At 38.2% G+C, this 12,796-nt stretch overlaps 2 long non-coding RNA genes across 2 annotated transcripts; both read right to left on the reverse strand.

The window, feature by feature from the left end:
- Positions 1-3,119: 3,119 nt before the first annotated feature.
- On the reverse strand, positions 3,120-3,921 carry LOC131221688 (uncharacterized). Its single transcript, XR_009159531.1, has 2 exons — positions 3,411-3,921; positions 3,120-3,296 (listed from the first exon to the last, which is right to left on the reverse strand). It is a non-coding gene; the product is annotated as an uncharacterized LOC131221688 (long non-coding RNA).
- Positions 3,922-4,902: 981 nt separating this feature from the next.
- On the reverse strand, positions 4,903-5,917 carry LOC131221687 (uncharacterized). The gene is made up of 3 exons (XR_009159530.1): positions 5,815-5,917; positions 5,655-5,710; positions 4,903-5,248 (listed from the first exon to the last, which is right to left on the reverse strand). It is a non-coding gene; the product is annotated as an uncharacterized LOC131221687 (long non-coding RNA).
- Positions 5,918-12,796: the final 6,879 nt, after the last annotated feature.

Raw genomic sequence — 12,796 nt, forward strand, 5'->3', positions numbered from 1 at the left:
GGTTAGGGAGTTGAGGTTAAGATTAGGTGTAGGTTTAGGTTTAGGGATTTGAGAATATGTTAAGGTTTAGGTTAAGGAAATCGGGTTCAGGTTATAGGTTTAAGTTTAGGTTAGGTTATAGGTTAAGGTTTAGGAAATTGAGTTTAGGTTATAGGTTAAGGTTTAAGTTATAGGCTAAGGTTTAGGTTTAAGTTTAGGTTATAGGTTTTGGGATTTGAGAATAGGTTTAGGTTAAGGTTATAAGTTGAGGTTTAGGAAATCGGGTTCAGGTTCAGGATCGGGTTAAGGTTTGGGTTTTCAAGTTTAGGTTAGGGAGTTGAGATTAGGATTAGGTGTAGGTTTAAGTTTAGGTTTAGGGATTTGAGAATATGTTAAGGTTTAGGTTTAGGAAATTGGGTTCATGTTATAGGTTTAGGTTTAGGTTAGGTTATAAGTTAAGGTTTAGGAAATTGAGTTTAGGTTACAGGTTAAGGTTTAGGTTTAGGTTTAAGTTCTAGGTTTTAAGATTTAAGAATAGGTTTAGGTTAAGGTTATAAGTTTAGGTTTAGGAAATCGGGTTCGGGTTCGGGATCGGTTTTCAAGTTTAGGTTTAGGTTTAGGTTAGGGAGTTGAGATTAAGATTAGGTGTAGGTTTAGGTTTAGGGATTTGAGAATACATTAAGGTTTAGGTTTAGGAAATCGGGTTCGGGTTATAGGTTTAGGTTTAGGTTAGGTTATAGGTTAAGGTTTAGGAAATTGAGTTAAGGTTATAAGCTTAGGTTATAAATTAAGGTTAGAGGTTAAGGTTTAGGTTATAGGTTAAGTTTTAGGTTTAGGTTAAGGTTATAGGTTTAGGTTTAGGTTATAGGTATTGGGATTTGAGAATAGGTTTAGGTTAAGGTTATAAGTTTAGGTTTAGGAAATCGGGTTCGGGGTCGGGATCGGGTTTATGTTTGGATTTTCAAGTTTATGTTTAGGTTTAGGTTAGGGAGTTGAGATTAGGATTAGATGTAGGTTTAGGGATTTGAGAATACGTTAAGGTTTAGGTTTAGGAAATCGGGTTCGGGTTCAAGATTGGGTTTACATTTGGGTTTTAGGTTTAGATTTAGGCTATAGGTTTAGGTTATAAGTTATAAGTGTAGGTTTAGGTTTAGGTTTTAGGTTTAGGTTATAGGTATAGGTTTAGGTTTTAGGTTTAGGTTTAGGTTAAGGTTTAGGTTTAGGTTATAGGTTTTGGGATTTGGGAATAGGTCTAGGTTATAAGTATAGGTTTAGGTTATAAGTATAAGTTTAGGTTAAGGTTATAGGTTTAGGCTATAGGTTTAGGTTTAGGTTATAAGTTTAGGTTTAGGTTAGGTTACAGGTTATAGTTTAGGGAATTGAGTTTAGGTTATAGGTTTAGTTTATAGGTTAAGGTTTAGGTTAAGGTTTAGGTTTAGGTTTAGGTTTAGGTTATAGGTTTTGGGATTTGATAATAGGTTTAGGTTAAGGTTATAAGTTTAGGTTTAGAAAATCGGGTTCGAGTTCAGGACTGGGTTTAGGTTTGGGTTTTCAAGTTTAGGTTTAAGTTTAGGTTAGGGAGTTGAGATTAGGATTATGTGTAGGTTTAGGTTTAGGTTTAGGGATTTGAGAATACATTAAGGTTTAGGTTTAGGAAATCGGGTTCGGGTTTGGGTTCGAGATTGGGTTTATGTTTGGGTTTTAGGTTTAGGTTTAGGCTATAGGTTTAGGTTATAGGTTATAAGTATAGGTTTAGGTTTAGGTTTTAGGTTATAAGTGTTAGGTTATAGGTTTTGGTTTAGGTTAAGGTTTAGGTTTAGGTTATAGATTTTGGGATTTAAGAATAGACTTAGGTTATAAGTATAGGTTTAGGTTATAAGAATAGGTTTAGGTTTAGGTTAAGGTTTAGGAAATGGAGTTTAGGTTATAGGTTTAGGTTATAAGTTAAGGTTATAGGCTAAGGTTTAGGTTATAGGTTAAGTTTTAGGTTTAGGTTAACGTTATATAGGTTTAGGTTTAGGTCATAGGTTTTGAGATTTGAGAATAGTTTTAGGTTAACGTTATAAGTTTAGGTTTAGGAAATCAGGTTCGGGTCCGGGATCAGGTTTAGGCTTTGGTTTTCAAGTTTAGGTTTAGGTTTAGGTTAGAGAGTTGATATTAGGATTAGGTATAGGTTTAGGTTTAGGGATTTGAGAATACGTTAAGGTTTAGGTTTAGGAAATCGGGTTCGAGTTATAGGTTTAGGTTTAGGTTAGGTTATAGGTTAAGGTTTAGGAAATTGAGTTTAGGTTATAGGTTTAGGCTATAAATTAAGGTTATAAGTTAAGGTTTAGGTTTAGGTTAAGGTTATAGGTTTAGGTTTAGGTTATAGGTTTTGAGATTTGAGAATAGGCTTAGGTTATAAGTATAGGTTTAGGTTAGGTTGTAGGTTAGAGTTTATGTTATAAGTTATAGGTTTAGGTTAAGGTTTAGGTTTAGGTTATAGGTTTTGGGATTTGAGAATAGGTTTAGGTTATAAGTATAGGTTTAGGTTAGGTTGTAGGTTATAGTTTGGGGAATTGAGTTTAGGTTATAGGTTATAGGTTTAGGTTTAGGTTATAGGTTTTGGGATTTGAGAATAGGTTTAGGTTATAGGTTAAGGGTGTAGTCCCTGCAAATACAGATATAAACACGGCCTGTCCAAATGACCAGGCCACTCCAATGTTGTCCATAGGAAATAGACAACTTCATCATGGTCATAACAGCGGTTCTCACCTTACAGGGACCTCCGCTCAACATTCGGATAGCTCCGACGCACATCCGGGTCTGCTCCAACAAATTTGAGCTAATACATAAACATGGCCTGTCCAAATGGGCAGGCCACTCCAATGCTGTCCATAGAAAATGAACAGCTTCATCATGGTCATAACAGCGGTTCCCACCTTCCAGGGACCCCCACTCAACATCCGGATAGCTCCGATGCACATCCAAGTCTGCTTCAACAAATTCGAGCTAATACATAAACACGGCCTGTCTAAATGGGCAGGTCACTCCAATGTTGTCCATAGGAAATGGACAACTTCATCACAGTCATAACAGCGGTTCCCACCTTCCAGGGACCCCCGCTCAACATCCGGATAGCTCCGACGCACATCCGAGTCTGCTCATTTAAATAAAATGGATTATTAAGATCATTTAAATAAAATCAGGTCCAATCAACAATCTGACCTGGAGGATTCTGTTAGCATTGTTGATGGCACCTCGAACCTTGTTTAAATCCAGGTTGCAATCTGTGGCCACTGATGCTTTTTGTCTTTCTGTGAAGTTGGCGACGATTTCTGCATTAAACCTGGCGAAAGCAGCCCTAATGATAAAGAACATTTCTTTCCATGAATTTATTATCTCTCTCTCTCTCTCTTAATTTTTTAACTTTCCATTACAATAATAACTACTTGAAATCATGGAGTTTTCTCAAGATAGAAGTCCAATCCATCCCAACTTGTGCACCTATTAGGACAAGCAATTCAAACAACATCCTGCAACAGATTTAAATGCCTAATCAGTCTCATTCCAGTCTTATATATTGAATGCCTAATGTACAGTCTCTTGAATTGGTGCAAACCATACCTGAATTGAGTGTAATGAATCAAAGAAATCTAATTGATAACAAGAAATGATTATAATCAATGAGTTAAGGAAAACAAAAAGGGAAATCAATGTTAATTACTCCTTGAATTCATTTCTGTGAAGAGGAATTGTACAGCCCATGAACAAATGTATAGTTTACTGACTTTTAGAATCCCATACACATCAACCTATCGTTCAGTGATCCAGAGCATTGATCCAATTGGCTCCACTATGGATGAGGGGATGGGGCATGCCCTGAAAATTCTTCGATTAGAGGATCTTAACTCTCCAAACAAAGGCCTAGAAATTAAATGTTAACATGAAAATACAATGGCAGACCACACTCAATTGAAAAGAGTCGAAAGGTTAGTTGGGATCCTCCAATCTAGGAGATCTCTGCATTTGTGCTAGCTAACTATATGTTTGTTCGATCCCAAATGGCAATGATGCCAAAACGGATCCTTTTTTTTTCCTTTGTTCTTTTCCTTCTATTTATTTACATATTTTTATTGGTAGTATAAGCATCTCATTAGCACCAAACAAAAAGGAATTAGACCACAAAGCATAACAAGAAAGGGATGCCCCTTCTTGAAATTAATAAACAACACAACTTGACCCCAATCTAGGAATTGAAAGTTAACAAGAAAATACAACGGTAGACCACATTCAGTTGAAAAGCATCCAAAGTGTTAGTTGGGATCCTCCAATCTTAGAGGATCTCTGAATTTGTGCTAGCTAACTGTTTGTTTGTTGGATTCCAAATGGCAATGATGCCAAAACAGATCTTTTTTTTTCTTTTCCTTTTATTTATTTATTTATTTTTTATTGGCAGTATAAGAATCTCATTAGCACCAAACAAAAAGGAATTAAAAGGTAAAGCGACTGTACCATAAAGGCCTGTTTGGATTGAATGTAAACTAGAGGAATGCAAGGAAAGAAAACTTCATTGAGCAATACAACATTATTTAAACAAACACAGGGAATTCAAGTTCACAAAAACTTCCCACCGTCCAAATCTTTTTAGTAAAAGACATCTTTACTACAACTGAATATCAGATAAATGAAATGATGAATGTAGAGAAAGTTTCTTCTTCTTCTTTTCTTTTGCATTGAAGGAACTTCAGTTTAAGCCATGCTTGAATCCAAGGTACTTCAAACATGAGGAATTTGAATTCACAAAAATATTGTTGCTTTGTGATTTTCTAAGTTGTGAATCAAATCTTCCTTAGTACAAGACTTCTTTAATGCAATGGAATATCAGAGAAGTGAAAAGAAGAATGTATCCAATCAAGTTTCAAGCCAACTAGGAGCAGTCCCCTTATCAGGTTTAAATTGGGGTTTAACCATAATCCTTCGCGAACTAAATGAACAAAGTTGGACAAATGGTATGAAGATTACTAAAATAGTAAAACTTTTTGCTTTTTTTAATCCCGTAAATATGCCGACTGAAATACATACACTGGCACTTACCTAACTATCAGTAAAACCACTGTGATAACAAGATGGATGGACTAAATAAATGCAGCTAAAATCCCATGAATGGTGCAATCACTGCATGAAAAAAAATGCAATGATTGTACTCAATACTCACCTTGTTGGAATAGTATTGTACTCAATACTCAATACCACTTTGTTCCACTCAAGGGCTCCTAACTTCTATAATCTGCAATGAAGTTAAATCAGAACATCAATTTCCATCTCAAAACGTGAAAGTTATAAGCACTTTGTTGTTGCTAGAATTCAATTACGTTGGTTCATTGTAAGTGGTTCTCTAAAATGCACGAATGATTTTTGGGATATCCCACCTGAGTTCCATATATGACCCATCCACAGTGTTGATGTTTAACACACATCATGGTGGGGCCCACACAGCTCGACCTCATGGGAAGTTCCCATGAGGTCGACCTCATAGTACCATTTCTCATATATACATATACATATATATAAGTACAATTTTCAAATGCTATCACTATTGAAATTCATCCATATCCAGTGCAATATACTCTTTCTCCATTTACTGTAAGGATAAATTGAGGTACATTGAAGTAGAAGTTTAATAAGGTACGTACCTTGTAAATAGCACCAATTTCATCAAAAATGATAACATGCAGATCACTTTGATCACCTAAAACAAGGAAAGAAAGGAATACAAATTAGACTATCAAAACAAGCATGTATGGCATAACCATCACTATAAAACATGACATTTCTCTAAGCAAAGCTGCTCACCCGGAGTCCGTTGGTCATTCTCAGCATCAGCAAACAGGTCCCTTACATTCTTTTCAGTCTCTCCAACATATTTACTTAGGACTTAAGGTCCATTAAACAAAAGGCCCATGAACAAGGTAATGTAGGCCTATGAAGCATTATATTCCCCTAGTACCAAAAAAAAAAAAAAAAGAACTTAAAAGCTAAAAACATTCAAACAGGGGTGAGAATTCTGCTTTGAAGCCAATGTTAAGAATTAAACTCTCCAAGCCTCTAGTACTTGCTAGTTGACTGAGTCAGGCCAGGATCCTTAACTAGGCAGACTGACGCTACAACATAATAGATTAAATAGGTAAAACGCTAACAGCATGTTCCATCAAGCATAAGCAAATAGGCAACAGAAATGAAAGCAGACAGGCATTAGAGGTGCCACACAAAACTCCAAGATAGTTTAGGTATAGCTACACTAGTCACAAAAATCTGAAAGCATACTGCTGTCAGAAGCAACAAGTAGACAATCAACAACTCTTTCAAACATAAAAAATAAAAAGATAATTGCTTCCACATAAAGGTTAACATGCTTACCAGTGGAACATGTCATCAGCAACAGGACCTATAATCATATAAAATATCTAATTCAGAATAGCTGAAAACCAACCATAAAAGACCTTAAAGCTAAATAGGGAGCCAAACACAACCATAAATCAGAAAGAAATAGAAAATGGATTGTGGAAGTAATTTCCAGTAGTCTGCTAGTCTATTCAACTAGAAAGAGAAGACAGAAACAACTAGTATGTACCTGCATTTCATATAATTTGTAAATGAGTATAGTTCTCACATTGGCAAATAAATAGATGGAGACATGATGGTTAACTTAAGATATAGAATTTTCCTCTGTTCTTTGCCATCCATATACTACAAATAAATAGATTAGGGAGAAAACAAGTACAAATCCATTGGAAATCATGTGGCATTGGAGATTAGCATTAAGTCGACTGGAGATTAGCATCGGGTCGGACTAAGTTAGGACTGATCTGAACATGCCTGACCCGACCTGAGTCTGGGTCTGGCCTAGACTAATCCAAACCGAGTCCAATCCGAACACATGTACTGAGTCAAGTCGAGTCGGCACCGAGTCAAGTCAGGTGTAGCGGGTAGCCGCGGGTTGAAATCACAGCTCAAAACCTGCGTGCGCTTACTGGAATTGTAGCCTCTCCATTAACTATATGGCATCTCATATTTGAAACATTAAATCTGAGTTTTTTTAATCTTATATATATATATATATATATTGAAACAGACCAAAAGCTAAATTCGGGGTCCACATTCAAATCTCTAAGCCCTAAAATCCCTAATTTGTTAAATCCCTAATTTGTAAAATCCCTAATTTGTAAAATCAGAAAAAACCCCAATTCGGGGTCCACATCAAATCAAAAATTCACAAATTACTACATCCCCAAATTCATAAATCGGCATTGAGAGAGAGAGAGAGACTACCCGTTGTTTTGAGGAGCTAGAGATCGTAGATGGTTCGCAAGATGTCCTCTCCTTCTTCTTCTTCTTCTTTCGAGTGCTAGGATTTCAAAACCCTACCGAGAGAGAGAGAGTGAGAGAGAGAGAGAGAGGTGTTGGGAAACAAAGGGTCAGGCACATTTTCTTTGAGAGAGAGGTTGGAAAACCGTTGGCCGGACAAGAGAGAGAGAGAGAGAGAGAGAGAGAGAGAGAGAGAGAGAGAGAGAGAGAGAGAGAGAGAGAGAGAGAGAGAGGGTTTGGGAGAGGGGCGGACGCGGGATTTGGGTTTTGAGGGATTTGGGTTTTGGGAGAGTCAGTTTTGAATTTTGGTTTTGGGAGGGGTTGGGTTTTAGGAAGTGGATTGCGTGCTGAGTTACTCAGTACCCTTATTATACTGAGTAAACTCCATGGGGTCCACCTTGATTAATATATTTTATCCACTTCGTCCATCCATTTTACCTGATAATTTTAGGGCTTGTCCCAAAAAATAAAGTATATCCAAACCTTAATTGGACCACACCACAGGAAACAATGTGAATTGAACATCTACCATTGAAAATTTCTTGGGGGCCACAGAAGTTTTGGATTAAGCTTGTATTTGTGATTTCCCTTCATCCATGTTTTTGTGATCTGATGAACAGGTTGGATGAGAAATAAACATCACTGTGGACCCTATAAAGGTTTCAACGGTGGAAATCATTATTCTAACTGTTTCCTGTGGTATGGTCTACTTGATCTTTGGGTATGCTTAAATTTTTGTCTCAGCCCTTAAAATAAGATGGAAAAATGGATGGATGGCATGGATAGACCAGATACATTCACGGTGGGCGCAACAGAGTTTGCTCAGTACGATAAGAGTGTACCGAGTAACTCAGTATGCAATCTGATTTCCGTTTTTAAGTCTTGTGGGGCCCACCATGATGTATGTTATTTATCCACTCCATCCATTCATTTTAACCAATTATTTTAACTATTGATCCAAAAAAGGAGTCAGATCCGTGTGCCCCACCATGATGTATGTATTGTATCAACACTGTCCATTCATTTGGAGAGATCATTTTATGGGATGATCAAAAGAACGAGTCGGATCCAAATCTCAAGTGGCCCCACCACCGAAAACAGTGGGGACAGTGACACCCACCGTTGAGACTTTCCTAGGGCCACTATGATGTTTATTTGATATCTAACATGTTAATAAGTTAAAAAAAAAAGACATGAATGAAGAGAAAAATCAAATATCAGCTTGATCCAAGACTTCTGTAGCTCTCTTAATCTTTTTTTTTTTTTTTTTTAGTTTGGGTCCAACATTGAATGGGTTGAGATTTATATATATGCCTTTGAACCCTGAAATCCAACCCAAATATCAACTTGATCCAAGACATTGAATGCCCGCTGTTAAAAACTGCCTGTGGACTGCTTTAATGTTTATTTACAATCAAACTGTTGATATGGTCACACAAACCTGGAAGGGGAAACACGGATATAGGCTTGATTCAGAAATTTGTGGCCCACCATAAGTTTTTAATGGTTAATGAGCACTTTTTCATGTGATGTGGTCCACTTATGCTTCGATCTTATTTATTCATTCTAGAGATCATGCCCTATAATGAGCTGAAAAAACTGATGAACAGGATGGACATACAACATATACATCAAGGTGGGCCCCAGGGAGCCTGACGTCACCAAATTCTGTGGGTCCCTCCATTATGTATGTTTTGTATCCAAACCGTCCATTCATTTGGAGAGACCATTTTAGGGTATCAGCCAAAGAATGAGTCAGATCCAAAGATCAAGTCACCCCATCACAGAAAACAGTGGAGAGAGTGACGTCCACCATTAAAACTTTCTAAGTGCCATAAAAGTTTTAGATCAAGCTGATAATTGTGTTTTACCTTATTTAATATCTATTTTAGCTCATGAACAGGTCAGATCTCAAATAAACATCATGGTGACCTTAGGCAGGTTTCAACAGTGGGCCTCACTCTCTCCACTATTTCTGTGGTGGGGTCCACTAAAGATTTTGATCTGCCTCATTATTTGGATCCTACTGTGAAATTATCTCTCCAATATAACACATTCATCATGACGGGACCCACCTAGATATAACAAATTCATCATGATTCCCTTTTTCTTGTGGTTTGGTCCACTTGAACTTTAAATCTGGCTCATTTTTTGGCTCATGCCCTAAATTTCGGCCGGGGTGTGGTATGGCTCTGCGGGCCCCACTATGATGCGTGTAAAACATCTACCCCATCAGTCAGATGCACTATCCCATAGTGGGCCAAACCACATACAAAAGTTTTGAGGGATTACCCTCCATTAAAACATTCATAATTACTTTTTGGGCCCACATAGATGTGGTTCACAAATCCAGCGCATCCATTATGTGTGTGCCCCTTGGATGAGGGGTCATACCAGGTTTTAGATGCATCCAAATTTTACGTGGGGCCCCACCAAGTGCACGGTTGATTTTTGGGATATCCCATAATTTAAAGGGGACCCATCAAATGCATGGTGTTGATGTTTGACACACATCATGGTGGGGCCAACACAGCTCGACCTCATGGGGAGTTCCCATGAGCTCCTCAAACAGGGTTGAACCGGACCCACTGATCATTCCACGAGCATACTTGTCAACTTTTGCAGCTAGTTCATGCATCGTCCTACCAATCTATTTTGTAAGTCCCTGTAGAAGTTCCAGACACATCAAATTGTTAGCTGTACTTGTACCCAACCCCTGCAGGAGAGAGACTTAACAATGAGGTATAACAGAAAATGAATCCCTGAATGAAAATGGAATCATTTGTAGTTGCCGCGCATGACCGACAGAACCAGTTTCTGAATCCTTAACAATTCCCATCGTACATCAAAGCTCCATGGTCCACCATGTTTTTGTGCTGCACCAATGTCCATTAAGAACACCACATCCAAGTTGTTCATCAGGTGGGCCTCATCGAGACCTGAATTTTGGATCATACTAGTTTTTAGGGGTGGTGAACATGAGGACCTGATGATCGGAGTGGATAACAGATGCTTTGTGGGCCTTACAGAGTTGGGGTGTTTTACTGGCTGCAAACAGCATGTCTTGAGGGTAACCGATTCGATCAGGTCTACATAACAAGTACTTCCATTAGGCCATGACTTGGGGCCATCTTGATGCATTTGTTGTATGTTGAAGCCTGTTAATCTATTTTGCCGGCTTATATTAAGTTATGGGTCTATAAATGAAATAGACCCAAAAATCTGAAGTGAACTGCATCACATGAACAATGATGATTGACTATTAAAATTTATTTATCGTGGACCACGAAAGTTTTGCATTAAGTTGATTTTTATTTTTCTTTTTCCTTTATCTAAGCTCGTATAACCTTATCAATATATTAAGTGGCAAATGAACATTTCAGTGAACCTTAGAAAGTTTTTAATAGTGAGAGTTTCATATGGTATGGTCTACTTAAGATTTGAATCTGCTTTATTTTTAAGCTCATACGCTTAAAATAAGCTGGCAAAACGTATAGACAACATGTACATATATCAAGGTGGGCCCCACAATCACAGTCAGAACTCACAGATACCTAATGGAATCCACTCGTCTTTGATAAGACAGTGGGCCATTAAATAAATAAGATTTTGAAAGTATTTACGAAATATTAATGATGGATATCCAAGGTTAAGGTTTTCATGTGGTGTGGTCCACCTGATATTTATATACCTATCATTTTTGGGTCCCACTATGACATATGTTTTATATCCACACCTTCCATCTACTTGGAGAGATCATTTTAGGACAATATCGAAAGATAAATCCAAAGCTCTAGTGGACCCAGCACGGAAAACGGTGGGGACAGTGACACCCACCATTAAAAACTTCTAAAGGCCATGAAAGTTTTAGATCAAGCTTATATTTGTGTTTTACCTTATTTCATGTCTTTTTTAACTTTTGAACAGGTTGGATTTCAAAAAAAAATTATAGTCATCCTCAGGATAGTTTCAACGGTAGGAATCACTTTCCCTAATGTTTTATGTGGTGAGGTCGACTATATCTTCTCATCTGCCTCATTCTCTGCCTCATGCCCTAAAATAATATCTCAAAATGGATGGATGGTGTGGATATAACACATACATCATAGTGAGGCCCACAGAACTTGGCGACGTCACTTCAGTAGCCAACTCGCTACTCAACCTGGTAATAAGCCACGCCTGCGCTCGTGAGAGAGCTGAGAACTCTCTCTCTCCCTCTCTCTCTCTCTCTCTGTCTGTCTCGCACCCTCCCCCTCCTCTCGCTCTCTATCTCTCTCTGATCTCTCCACCTTGCCCTCTTAGTCTCTCTCGCAGCCTCTCTCTCTCTCTCTCAACCTCTCTCAGTCTCTCACTCTCGCGCACCCTCTCTCTCTCTCTGTCTCTCTGTATCTCTGTCTCTCTCGGTGCCCTCTCTCTCTCGTGCATCCTCTCTCTCTCTCTGTCTCTCTCGGTGGACCGTGATCGGGGCTTCAACTCAACTAGGTATCTCTCTCTCTCTCTCTCTCTCTCTCAATCTCTGTTAATCTCAATACCAATTGAAACAATTTGGGGATTTACGGATTTGGGGATTTAGGGATATGGGGATTTGGGGATTTGGGGATTTAGGGATTTGGGGATTTAGGTGGCCATTTCTATCTCCACTGTTTCATGCGGTCCACCTTGATGTATGTGTTGTATATTCATGCCATCTCTGTTTTGCCAGCCCATTTTAGGTAATGGCCCTGAAAATGAAGCCCATTGCACTACAGGAAACAATGGAGATTGAATCTGTAAGTGCTATAGTTTATAGCCCTTTTTGTTGTCAAATTTGTGGTGCCAAAGACACTGTTATGAAGCTTGCATCTGTGAAGAACAATGCTCTACTCAAGATCAGCTTTGTTTGACAAGCACTGTTCACAAGTCAAGAATCTCAAGAAGCTTTCAAGTTCGATCTCAAGAAGATTGCAAGTTCGATCTCAAGATCTCAAGAAGCTTTCAAGTTCGATCTCAAGATCTCAAGAAGATTTCAAGTTCGATCTCAAGATCTCAAGAAGCTTTCAAATTTGAGCTACATCAAGACTTCACGCTTCACTACTTTCAAAGTCACTCGTCTTTAAGTTTCAATGTCCTTACTTCACTATTGAGATATGACTGACCTTAGGTTGACCATCTTGGATACATAACTCATATGTTTTATATAAGTGAGTTTGGATAGTTCTAAGACTAGTCCTAGCACTGCTTCGACCTGTTTAAGCAATTCCTGGATCAGTCGTAAGTTTATTACAAAATTCGAATATTTTCTGTTAGGCTACGACTAGTCGTAGGAACAGTGTCGACTGCTTCTTTGACCAATCGTAGACCTACGATTCAAAGTCCAGCGTTGAAATTCAGCCAGCTTCGACTAGTCGTAAGAGACCTACGACCAGTCAAAGGAGGCCTATGACCAGTCGTGAAACTACCAAATCTTATCGCACCTGAATTTTTAAATATC

Source organism: Magnolia sinica, chromosome 12 (genome assembly GCF_029962835.1).
Source record: "Magnolia sinica isolate HGM2019 chromosome 12, MsV1, whole genome shotgun sequence".
Taxonomy (NCBI): Eukaryota; Viridiplantae; Streptophyta; class Magnoliopsida; order Magnoliales; family Magnoliaceae; genus Magnolia; species Magnolia sinica.